Consider the following 14,038-nt stretch of genomic DNA (forward strand, 5'->3'; position numbering starts at 1 on the left):
CAGGCGGTTGAGGTACTGGCCTCCTGACCCCAACTTGGCACGTTCGATCCTGGCTCAGTCCGGTGTTATTTGAAGGTGCTCAAATACATCAGCTTCCTGTATTCAGATTTACTGGCACGTAAGAGAATTCCTGCGGGACTAAATTCCGGCACCTCCTCGTCTCGGAAAGCATTTAAATTAGTTCGTGGGACGTAATGCCAATAACATTGAAAAGCTAACTTTTCATGATACACTCACCACATTGTAAACGAGTTATCAGTATGTCAGTAAGTTAACTAGATATTTTCAAGCGGAATCGGATGAACAGTTCTCATACTTAATTTTTTCGATGCATAAAATTGAATTTAAGTTGAGGAATAGTAGGTAAACTTTCACTAAATTTTCTATTCCTTAGAGGTTATGGACATAGAAACATCTTCTTGTGGATTTATTCCTGCCTTGTTGTACACTTTACAAACAAAACTATGTGAATGTGTCTGTGAGAATAATGAAGGAAGTGTGAAGAGAATCCACAGATTCATCAGTCCTTTTTCAGGTATCGTGCATGAAAATATTTCTTGTTCATATAAAATTGGTGAATATTGTCATATTATTAGATTCCAGTATTTCATGAGCTTCTTGTAATATATCCTTGATGTATCTGTGACAGTATCTGTGAGCTTGTGGTTTATTGGTGATATCACGGGATACATCATACAACACAGCGAGTGGTTATGCTACACGAATTCATCTTTATGCTTGTAAACGTAACACACAATATAATGTTGTTATCGGCCTTCACACAGCCTAGACTTATTCGTTTATTCCAATATGGTCGGACTTGAAGTAACATAGAGAACAAGTCTAAAAAATGAATATTTTGAGGAGAACTCTACGTAGATTGATACGGAGACGCTTTGTTATGTGAGGGCATATGACCTTAGATGTTAGGCCCATTAAACAAAAAGCAAGATTTGTTATGCGGAAGCGTAGGAAGCGTATGGTATGCATGATGTCTTCCGCAATGGGTTGTGAGAAAAGTTTGTTTTCGGTACCGGTATGTATGAAAATGAACAACCGAGCTCGATAGCTGCAGTCGCTTAAGTGCGGCCAGTATCCAGTATTCGGGAGATAGTAGGTTCGAACCCTACTGTCGGCAGCCCTGAAAATGGTTTTCCGTGGTTTCCCATTTTCACACCAGGCAAATGCTGGGGCTGTACCTTAATTAAGGCCACGGTCGCTTCTTTCCCACTCCTAGCCCTTCCCTGTCCAATCGTCGCCATAAGACCTACCTGTGTCGGTGCGACGTAAAGCAACTAGCAAATAAAAAAATGAAAATGAACAGTTATTGTGACGTGCACATATTCCAATAACTAAGCTAGGGACGTTTGTCTGCCCGTGATTTTTTAAATGTTGTGTTAATCCAGCATCAGTAAACTTCTTTGATGCGTTCAATTTTATCGCAAACGTAACTCCATCATATCCATTTCTCTGACATTTGTTCATAGGGAAATAATCCTTCTTACTCCGCTGTTGGTTAACCTCGTCAAAGTTTCGAAAGCTTATCCTGGCGTGTTTCATACATTAGGGTATCGGGGTTCCTAGAAATGCCAGAAGAAAATTAATTTTGTATTATCGCCTAGATATAGCACGAATATTACTTGTAGTTGCTACACGTACTACAAATGGAACGTCGTAGACAAAAATCCCATGTGATTACTAGTAATCGCCAAGTCTGTCGTATAACCTGAGAGGTTGCGAATTAAATTAGGTTGCGGTTTCTGTTCTGGAGCGAATTAAATTAGGTTGTGGTGTCTGTTCTGGCGCGAATTAAATGAGGTTGCAGTGTCTGTTCTGGCGCGAATTAAATTAGATTGTGGTATCTGTTCTGGCGCGAATTAAATGAGGTTGCAGTGTCTGTTCTGGTGCGAATTAAATGAGGTTGCAGTGTCTGTTGTAGCGCGAATTAAATTAGGTTGCAACGTCTGTTTTGGCGCGAATTAAATTAGAAGATAATAGAATACTCCCATTCCCTAGTTCCGGATCGTCCGGGAATAAGGGAGAGAGCACTCTTTCATTGCAAGTCGTTCAAGTTTGATACATGCATTGCATTTACCTTTTATGATTATTTAACTGTTACTATACTAAATATAATTAGTTTTGCCCTAGACGTTAACAAGAGTTAAATTGTTGATGATGCTTGCTTGTTGTTTTAAGGGGCTTAAAATCGAAGGTCATCGGCCCAAGAGTTAAATTAACACGGGCTAAGTCTGAGAAGGAAGCAGAAGGGAAGAACATCCTCGGAAAGATTAGCAACAATAAGCACAATATTCGTATTTCATAGTCATCATGAGATACCTTATCGCAACGAACGAAGGCAAGATATTTATCATAGAAAGATCTACCTAAATATGTAAACACTACTCCCTCTGTTCGCGATCAAACTTGAGTGTTAAGAGTTTAAAAACATTAGCGATGGTAAAGTTGATCAAATCTTCTCGTAACGTCGTCCCATTAAGAAATTTAAATTGTCCTTAATGGAATACGCATGGCTACGTATTGTGAAATCACTCTCACAGTGACATCACATTTGAGCTTAACAGGAACTCTAAACCAGGCATGTCAAGGCCACGAAATGACTGATAATTCCGCGTGCAGGAGAAACAGCTGTTACGAGCGCTACCCCAGGACGTTATCAGATAGCGCAAGCCTGGAGGGTTGTAAATTACACTTTCATAACTAAGGTAAAAGCAAAGCAAAGTCATCTCCGTACAGGCCTTGAAGGCCTTTGGAGGGGTGGAAGGTAAAGGCTTCCACTATCCGTAACCTCGGCACTTGATGGGGTAGAGTGGTTAGCTGTACGACCGGCCGTCTTTGCCCTCAGGAATTAACCTGGTACTCATTTTTGGTGTAGGCTGAGTGAATCCCAGGGCCATGTGCACCTCCGGAAATGGAAATCTCGTTTCTTAAATTTTTCGACTTCCTGACGAGGATTCCAACCCACGTCCTTCCGGGCAAACCGAGTACGCCAGGCAGCCCCTCATAACTAAGGTACTACGCGAAATACATGTACTGTATATATGCTCTCTTATAAGGACATACATAATCAAATGTGTTCAACCCGGCGTTTGCATAAAAATTGCGAAATGACGTGATATTAATCATGATATATTGGGAAAATAAATAATTACTTCAAAGGATGCTGTAACGTATGGAGTACAAAATCAAAGGCTTTTTATAAGGTGGGGGTGATTAAAATGTTCAAGTCGCCTACGAACAATGAAGTAAAGTAAGGGTGTATTCTGCCCGAAGGCAGGTCCGAACCTCCGCAGAGGTGTGCTTGAGTCAGAGTGTACGTGCAGTAGAGTGGCCAGTTCCTTTCCGCTCCTCCATTCCCTTACCCCTCACCAACAGAGCGTGCCAGCACATCCAAACCTTGATAACGCCCAATGTTGCTTAACTTTGTGGGTCTCACGGGATCCGGGGTTTCAACACGGCTACGGCCGTTGGCTACGAACAATGACGAAGCAGAATAATGCTGAATACTATCTCTCTTCTACCGAGCGGGCAAAATAAAACTGGTTCGGAAAATATTTATACCATAAGGCCGACGCGGAATTGACCTTTGTTAATGAACAGGGGAAGTGCCCATCACAGGAAATTCTGGAAACTGTGATTTCGATGCGCCAGTCTGTTGCTATCACATGTTTGCGAATGCCCATCTGGCGCATGCTCCGTCTCCAGTACGTTGCTGTGTCATTACGTATGAATTAGTGAGTGAGAGGAGCAGGGGTGTTTAGTGACCAGTTGAATGCAACACAAAACGGTGCTCACGATAAAACAGCGCATCTTCATTGTCCAGCGTTATGCAAAGCACTATTCGTGGAAAACCTGTGCGGAGCTGTTTGCTCAAGAATTTAACCTGAAAGTGGCAAAATGTCGAGCAAATCTGCAGTGCAAGACAGTGGCAAAATGGCGCGAAACGGGCTCTCTAGCGAATACAAATCGTAACTAACCGAAAAGGAGTTCGAACACCAGAATATATTCCTCGAGGGGAGGAAAGTCTGGGACGAAGTCGGACGATATCTCAATGCCGTTTACCTGTACCTGGGGGAATTAGGAAATCGTCATTTCGAAACATTATCAAAAAGAACTTACAGTCATAGTAAAAAATATTCGTACACTTATTACTGAAACAAAAATACTTTACTTAGTACACTTATTGACATGTACGTTGTATAACATCAAAAGGTTAGCTATCTGTACACTATGTAAAGATATATACATCACAAAACATACAACTGATAGACGTTTCTGTCATTAATACATAAATAAATGAAAATACCATGATTTCATACTCATAAAAAGTATTCGTACAGTCCGGTTTTACTTCCATTCCCCACTGATTTTAGTACAAATTTAGTATTTTGTTGGCAATCCTCCACACCTTTTTGCCTCAAGCCGCCTAGGCATTGAATGAACTAGCTTGGAGGTGAAAGTGGGCTCAATCTTATCCTATTCCTCCAAAAGAGCCATTTTCAAAACTGGCTTTGATGAAATATTTCTTGTACTCAGTCTCTTTTCAAGATAAGCCCACACATGTTCAATCGGAATCAGATGCGGGGATTGGGGGGTGTTTCCATGTATTTGGGTGTGTTGTATAAAATCCACAATCGTGTATCAAGGGTCTTATGCTTTGAATCATTATCCTGCATGAATACGTAACTACCCAGAAGTCCCATTTTTTCGGCACTAGATGCCAGATGTTTCTTCAAAACATCAATATAATATTTACGGTCCATTTTTCCATCTATGAATTCTAAGGAACCTACTTAAGCTGAGCTCACGCACCCCTAAACCATTAAACAACGTCCACCATGCTTCACTGAAGGGAGCAGATTTTTTTCTTCGAGTTCTGTGTTCGTTTTCCTCCACACCTTTTTGCCATATTCTTGAAAAACAGTCAATTTAATTTCATCCATAAATATAACTCGATCCCAGAATTCTAGAGAAGCATGTTTATAGTCTGTAGCATATTGTAGTCTTTTCTTCCTATTTGCTGGGATAATTCAAGGTTTTCGTCTGACATTTCTACAATGATACCCATTCGTATATAAAAATTTTTGAATTGTGGAAGGACAGATATTAAGTTTTAAATCATTTCCTACTTCCGACCTCAGTTTTTCAGCACTGATTCTAGGATTTTTCTTTACTTTCCTGAGGATTAGTCTTTTAGTTCGATCGTCTAGATTTCATGGACGTCCACATTTACGTGCATTTTTGATAGATTTTCTCTCACCATACCTGTCAATAACTTCCTGAATTGTAGATCGTGGTCTCTTCACAAGTTTCGATATTTCCAAGAGCGATTTACAGGAATTATGAGCCCGGATTACAATTATTCTCTCTTATTCTGTTGTTTCTTTCATTTTGCGGCCCATCTTACTGATTGACTGTATCATTTGTTGTTTAAAACGACTGAAGCACAACTGACTTGGTACAAGACGTGACCTTTCCTGCTTACCGCGTTGCAAGGGATCTTATCAAGGACTTTAATGTAAAATAAACCATCTGTACGAATACTTTTTATGCATCTATATTTCGAACTTATTGGATGACACGTTTGTTAAAACAAACATTACTAAAGTACTATTGTTATTTCCGGTACGTAGTCATATTCATGTTTCGCGAAATACCGAAATGTAGGAAAGTAGTGAAATTTCTAGCAGCATATGGGCAATGCGTCAACTACAAACGACAACATTGCTTAACGTTTAAGGTGTACGTATACTTTTTCCTATGACTGTACATCTGTATCCTGCAAAGATACTGTTGTGCATGCGTCAAAGCGTCCAGAAGAACCTTTGCATGTTGAGTTCTGCCGGTGGTTTCTGAGGGATGTGCAGTCAGGACTTTTGTATCTTCAGTTTCTCAGTCCAATTGCAAACCTTTCCAGGCCAAATTTATTTTGTCCAGCATATATATCGCTTCTGTAGCAAACATAAAGTTTTTATAAACTTAAACGAAGGAGAACCACATTCGATAAATGTAGCATCTCCTGAACCAAACGTGTTGATACAAAAGTTCGTAAATACACTCACTAACCAGTTACTGTATTACCCTTATGCCAGAGCCTAAGTTGCTGTATGTTTTAACCATTACTTATAGGCCAAAACGGGTAACTGGAGCCTGCCGTCTATACGCGTGCACAGCTCTGAGTCACCAGCGTGGCAAGTACAAGCCGACTGAGCGAAGGAGACTTGAAACCGAGTGCACACGAGATTACTGCGGCCAGAGTTAGAAACTCGTGCTCTACAAGGAATCAGTACGCCCCACAATGCTTGTCTACCGTTTTAGGCTCTGCAGAAGATAAGCCTAGCTATCATTTCTCGTATAAAAATTTTCAGTTCTCTACCTGACCTTCATTTAAGTCTCCTAAGTTGTGGTCTCCTGGCGACGAACATGAATACTCACCTACAACATTAGTGAACAACCATGTATTCTAACCAAAAGCGGCCTGAGTATACATTTTCAACAAAACCTCGTTAAAGCGTTTAATAAACAGGAGTTTAATTGGTTAGCCTTTTGCTATTACTTTATGGATGCAGTATTTGTGAAACTGCCTCTTGGCACAGGTCAGAGAAAATACAGCTTCTCCAAAAGTTTCAATCCCTTATATGACTGTGATGGTATCGAGGTTCCTGAGGTAAGAGTAGAGCTGAGTAGTGACATTCGGAGCACAGCTAGTGCGTCTGGATGTTGTAGGGCCGATTAACTGCAATAATAATAATAATACGTTCTGACCCAGTAAGGAAAGTAACAACAAACTATCTCTGTCCTTACCATGCCTTGCACACCTCATTATGGCAGCACAATTAGTTTTCGCGGTTTCGCTACAAACTTCGGTGGTCTTTTCTGAGGATCTAACAAGTCTCCGTGTTGAAGACGAAACGGACACAGGGTAATTTGTAAATGGATTTAATTTTAATTCCGACTAAATATTTTACAGGAAATACAAATGGAACACTCAACCAAAGTATTTAAAATACGTTTAGGGTAGGGGGTGGTGGCGATATCCGGAGAGCGCCTACCTACGGATACTTGTAACATCCGTGTGGTTTACATAGTTGTCAGATGTGTTTTCGAAACAGGTAACAAGATGACCGCACCCTCCTTCAGTAGAGTGAAACGGTAGTGAATGGCAGGAGTCGCGCGGTTCTTGCTCCAGACCATATCATAAGAAACACGGTAAGACGCGCCTCCTATACTTTTCCTTGACTGTATATTTATTCTAATCTTCCGTTTCACTTAAATTGAGAAAATATACAACCTGAGAATGAGGGAATCTGTAGTATTTAAGATAAAGGGTTTAATCAGGCAATGTGTGGGTGGTAATATGTAGGTCACGACACATGTGATCGTGGCGCGGAATTTGAATGATGGACAGACTAGTTCCCATTTCCGGACGTACGATTGTTCCCAGTTACGGACATCTCACATAACAAAGAAATATTCAAAGCTGGTTAATTGTACAGGTTAAAGAGACCACCGACATGTATAAATACAATTATTAATTATAATTAATCTTTTAAGTTTGATAACTTTCGTTCCCAAACTTTCAGTTCAACCTAGAGGGGTGCCCAACATGAAGGGGTATGATTTTTTCCTCACATATCAGTACAGCAGTGCTGTAGATATATTCTGAGATGATGAAATTACTCAGTAAACGCAAGATACTATTCGCGTCTGACGGTAATTTGCGGCAGCTTGAAGGTACTGAACCATATCGTAATATGCTTCAATTTATTTATATGAACACTGTGGCATAATTTTAATTAGGGCGTCATAGAGTCGCAAAGAGTAAAGGAAGGGGCCCTGGATGGCCGTGCCATAGGCGTGTGAACCCAGTGTTGATACAGAAGGAACGTATTCCCCGAGTTGGAATTGAGCCGCAAACCGTGATTTCATTCATGCAGAACCCTACTATAGCACTAAGCCCACGCGGAGGGGTTGAGATTTATACGAGGCGATCTGGAGAACAATTGTCACAGGTTGACAAACCTCTCTTCCCCAGGGCTGGAACCATCTGAATTTCAATCAATTAATCCGCCACTATGCTAAATCCACAGATCTGACACCACACATAATTAAGAACAGAATTTTCAGTAGTGGCCGTTGACATCTGGAAGGCTGTCACAAAGGAGAACGGTTTGTTGGACGGGGAGTACCCTCGAGGCCAGCCTACTTTGAGGCTATATAAAGCTGCCGCTAGGGAGGAAATACTCTCACTCGTGTTACAGGAAGTGCACCTACTTCAATCATAGACTCACTCGTGTTTCAGATAGACTCTCAGTTGATTTTCATTCGCAGAATCACTTGTGTTCTGCTTATTCGCTCACTTGTATCTTATTTGATATCTCATTGTGGCATTAACTCGGTGTTTTGAAACGCCAAATGCGGCATGGCGTAATTCGCGAGCTTGCTAGACATATTCGTTTGTGAAATGTTGTCTGTCCATTGTACAATCGCCGTGAGTTAAGCTTACAAGAGCTAGTGACGATATTAATTAGTAGAAATATTTATAAAGCGCACGCGGGTCGTGGTAATAACGTGTACAAGCAATGTAAAATATAACCGCTGTCAACGGGGCTTTGTTTCCGTAATTAAAGACACAGGGACGGGACTCATTCCTGAGCGGTGGCTGTAGTCAAGAGTAGCCTAATACTAAGATTGATGTCTTGTGTACGATCACGCTAAGCGGTGAAGTAAACGTTCTGAAGTGATTCCACAAATTCCAGAAACGACCAGGAACAAGCAGACGACAACCATGGTGTATCCAAGAGTCGAGGCGATGATCTTCATCCCTGTGCTGACTGCCGTCATCATGGGCTACGCACGCATGACATAGTGAACCCTTTAGGTCCTTCTAAGTATACCTACCTTCCTTACCTATCAGCAAATCGGCATGAGATCTCTCTCTTAGGTCGTCCATGGGTTCTTCGTCACTTGCTTAGGTAAGAGGCGAGTTTCAGTAATTTACACAATCTACTAAATGAGAGGAATAGAGTCAAATATATGGATTATTTATTGACCATTAACGGTGAAATACAAAACTTGTGACATTTTACCACCTCTAAACAACGAACTCAGTCTTCTCCGTTAGAAAGCAATAAACCCGATGATGAGACATACTGGCTTTGGAGACTTTAACTCAACTGCCTGTGGAGCATCCTTACTAGAAACCACTGTCTTAAGTTAAGAGTGAAATTATGAAAGTCTGGAGATCCCCAGGATCGGCTTCCATGCGAGACTGCATGTACCGTCATAATGATTCGTGATGATCCAGGTCCCGTAGCACGAGCTCTGGACTCTTGGTATAATAAAGGCAGTCCGGTCGGTATGTGCCACACAGTGGTTGTACGGCATGAACCCTTAATTGAATCGATGTGACCTGCGACTATGTCAAGGACCGACATCTAACGTTGTAATTTATGTTAAAGTCATTGTGGATGATGACCGCTAGGGAAATGATACCTTAACGAGAGGTGGCCCTAATCTAAGTCACTGAGGTTGATGACCCCATGACCATCCACATTTCTAAGCTGAAGGCTGAACAAAATTAAGTTACAGTAGTTGATGACCAAGGTTTCCACATTAATAAATCCGCGGCACATTTGATGCTCAACAAATCAAAATCAAAATGATAACAACAACAACGGACGCTCACAACACTGTTGGCAGTAAAGTTCCTTTGCCATCGGACATACCCACTTAATCGTTACGTTAATAAGTTAAGAAATTCCAGCAAATAAAAGTAAGATTTCCAGAATACATTTTAAGTTAGTCACTTGGTTTTCAGCCAATTCTCAAAATACTATTTCACTGAATTAAATAACTTAATAAATGAAGTAATATCATGATCCTAATTAACAACAAATGAAGGGTACACGGGAAAAGAGGGGAATGACAATGTAAAACAAAAAATGAATTATCACTACCCATATATACTTTATGCTCAGGAGAATAGTTTAAGACAATGTACAACCAAGTAAAGGGAATACTTACGGAAATATAACAAGTTTAGGAATACATGTACAATTGCTGAAAGGGGAATGTCACCACAGAACAAGAAACAAAGAGGGAATGTCAGTTTGGTATGTGGCAATAGCGATGGATTTCGAAAAGAATTTATGCATACCTAATTTATCCACTAATGACGTGATTACCGTAGACAGCTGTCACTGTTCTCCTTCAATATACATGTTTTGTCTAGTGGACACTCGGTATTATATACATACCCAGAGACAGTTGCACTTAAAGCAGCAGATGAAGTGTGTTCTTTGTTAGATTATTTTATATTTTGTGAACTTGGGGACGAGATAAAACACTTGACAATCTTCTGTGATTCTGCATGTGGACAGAATAAGAAATGGACTGCTTTTATGTGGGCACTCGTACTGAGAGTGCGATAGAAACATGGCACAAATTAACCAGAAATATGCAGCTGAAACGCCAGGAGACTGGGCGGATCATTTTAGAAGTGCCAGATTTAAGCTCTTCCCTTTCCATGTAATCGAATTTGATCAACCAATGATTCGTCTGTGGACCAAGTTTTTATTCCCTTGTACGGAAAAGTTTGCCCTTTTAAAAGAAGACCTATAAGGGAACTTGTCATCTCCATTGAGCAACCACGATTCATGGAATACAGAGACTGTTACAATGACCATTGGGAACGACCTGTTGTAAATGCTCCAAAATCAACTCCACACTTCCCAGAAACACCAGTTAGTGAGTTTGTTCTTCCAGAGGCATCTTATGAACGTAAGTGCAGGAATTAGTGTACATGAAGTTGCTGTACATTCGCAAACATGCTGGCAAGATTAAGATTTTTAAGTATGTCATTTATTTTTATTTCGGGTTTACATCCAATCTCTACAGCAAAATTTTCTGATCTGCGCGTCCTTAGATCATTTTGTGGACCAGAGGGAATATCATTCATTGATACACTTCCTCACTATTCATTGACAGGTTATTTGTTAGGTTTTGTTAAAAGTGACATTCGCCTTTATTTCCGTGATAATGTGTTCGTAAGACTGACATTCCCCTTTATTTTCGTGACAAATTTGTATTTACTTCATTTTCCATTTTTTTCAATTATAAAACTTAATTCTATATTTTCATTATTATCTATTTGCAATACCAATACATTAGGCTAACGTTACATAATATAATACTTTATGTACATGTATTATTGCAGACAGTATTAAAGGTTGAAACTTTCAAATTCAATTATCTCAGTTTGTAGAAGATATGATATTCCCCGTTTATCCCGTGCCCCCTTCAAATGTTATCTACCCCGGACGAATGGTATCTTTAAACTCCCTAACTGTTTCATTATATTATTGTTTTATTGCTCATATTTTTATTCGTCGCTGCTGCAAAACGTTTACATTGTCATAACTTCCAATATTATTTATTTATTTCATGACATCACTCAACAAGCTTACGTTCTAACACTAACCATATTTAAGAAAACTAGCTTGGATAATCCTAATATTAAATCCTACAATCTGTATAAATTAACCCACAACGCAAAATAAACAAATTCCTGTCACATCGCTTAGTGACATTCAAATAAAACATTGTACGCCCTCAAATGATATCACTCAACTTCACTACCGATTCTCAAATTTTGACATCCCTGAAAATGGTCATTTCCAACCTCTCATATCATCGTCTCACTTCCGTCGCTTCAAAAATGAATTAAAATCTCTACTTAAACGAATCTCTCCAAATAATGAAATCTAATTACGAACAATTTACTACAAATAACAACTTTCATTTACAGTTTGTTTCTTTCTAGTGCGAGCTAAATCGACTACTTACAGCTGGCTGTAGTAACGGGAACGCGAGCCTCCCTTCGTTATCGAAAGACAAAACACACACGTTATTCATATTTTAACCTGCGCCAAATGAGAGGAAAAATTGCCTTGCTGGCAATTCACATGAAATATAAATCTTGACCCTCATAAATTATACGAAGAGATTTACTTTAAGACGTCACTCAAATATTCTTAGCCATCACGTACTAAGGTTTCACGTGGAATCCTAATTATGGACTGTCCCTACTCCCATCTCAATAAATTACTCAAAAGTAACTCCTCAGGTTTCCTACACTGAACATCCCGGAATCTACACTACACGATTTTAACAACCTGATCGACAATCCTTCCTTCTTTTCGCAAGACATTCCAAATACCAGTTTTCACGTGTGTAATATCTTCAGTTTTGCATATACCAGTATTCTAATAAAAATAATTTAACCCCCTTGTTCAGTCATTCTATTCTCCCCGCCCCTTGTGTGTTTATTCCGAAAACAAAAATTCGTGTTATTTACATTTTAAAAGAGATTTAAATACCAATTTTCACGTGTGTAATATATTTTAATATATTCTGTAGAAATAGATTTTAAAAATTCACCCCCTTTAACACGTCAGAAAAGGAATTATCCGTGTTCATTTACTTTCACAGAAGATTCCAAATACCAATTTACACGTCTGCAACATGTTACGTTTTTGAGATATATTGTAGATATTCTCATTTTATAAACACACCCCATTTATCACTCCCTTTTACTTCCTCTTAAGTAGATTTTCCAAAAACAAAAAAAATGTCTAGAGTATATCTCAAAAACCTAACATGTTACAGTCTTGAAAATTGGTATTTGGAGTCTACTTTAAAAATAAGGAACACATATTTTTTGTTTTTGGAAAAAAACACCTAACGGGAGGGGGTAAATGTGACTGAGAATGGAGTTGATTTTTTGTTTATACACTTATATCTCAAAAACTGAAGATCTTACAGACGTGAAAAGGTGATATTTGGATATCCTTTAAAAATAAGGAAACACGTATATTTGTTTTCGAAGAATCCACTCAAGGGGATTTGTATGAAGGTCTGCAAATGGGGTAATTCCATTTATGAGGTTACTTATATCTCGAAAACTCTAGATGTTATAGGCATGAAAATGTGTATTTAGAATTTTCCTTATAAATAAAACACATATCTTTTTGTTTTCGTAAAATCAAGCTATGAGGGGATGATAAGAAGTGAAGGAAGAGTTGAATTACTTTTATGAAAATACTCATATATCAAATACCAGAAGATGTTACAGACATGAAAATTGGTATTTGGAATTTTTATAAAGAAATGCATGCATACGATTTTGTTTTCGGAAAATCCACTTAAGGGGGTGAAAGGATTGGAAAATTAGTTGAATTCTTAGTATAAAGATACTTATATCTCAACAACTAATGTTGTCACAGACATGAAACTGAACCTCCTCCAAAAAACAGAAACACGTATTTTTTTCGGAAGAGCCACTTGACGTAGATGGGAGGGGGGGGGTTGAAGGATTGGAATCCTTTTTATGAGGATACTTTAATATCTCAAAACTAAAATTGTTACAGTCATGAAAATTGGTATTTGGGATCTCCTTTATAAGTAAAGAAACAAGTATTTTTATTTTCGGAACGGCCACTTAATGAGTCGGGGGTGAGGAAGAAGTAAACTTATTTTTGTGAGGATACTTATGTCTCAAAAACTGAAGGTATTACAGTTGTGAAAATTGGTATTTAGAATCTCCTTTATAAATAAAGAAACTCGTATATTTTATTTTCGGAAAGTGTGGATAAAGACAAGTCAAAAAAGAGTTGAATTATTTTTACGAGGATACTTATATCTCAAAAACTGAAAACGTTACAGACAAACGTTGGTACTTGTAATCTCCTTTAAAGTTAAAGAAACACAGAACAATACTATGCTAAGGGGTTTGACTGAGGGGGTGGGGGTAGCCGATGAAATCAGTATTCATTTTCCTCAAACCGTTTGGCATACAAGCTTGATATTTCACGCGATGTTTGTCCTACATGTCGTAGGTTTTAAATAACAATTGGTATTAAAATACACCCCTAAGTTGTTTTGACCAGGATGGTAAGGCCTGACAACATAAATATTCATCCCTTTGAAGCTTTTTCACTTAAGAGGTTGAAATTCCACA

Source organism: Anabrus simplex, chromosome 2 (assembly GCF_040414725.1).
Source record: "Anabrus simplex isolate iqAnaSimp1 chromosome 2, ASM4041472v1, whole genome shotgun sequence".
Classification (NCBI taxonomy): Eukaryota; Metazoa; Arthropoda; class Insecta; order Orthoptera; family Tettigoniidae; genus Anabrus; species Anabrus simplex.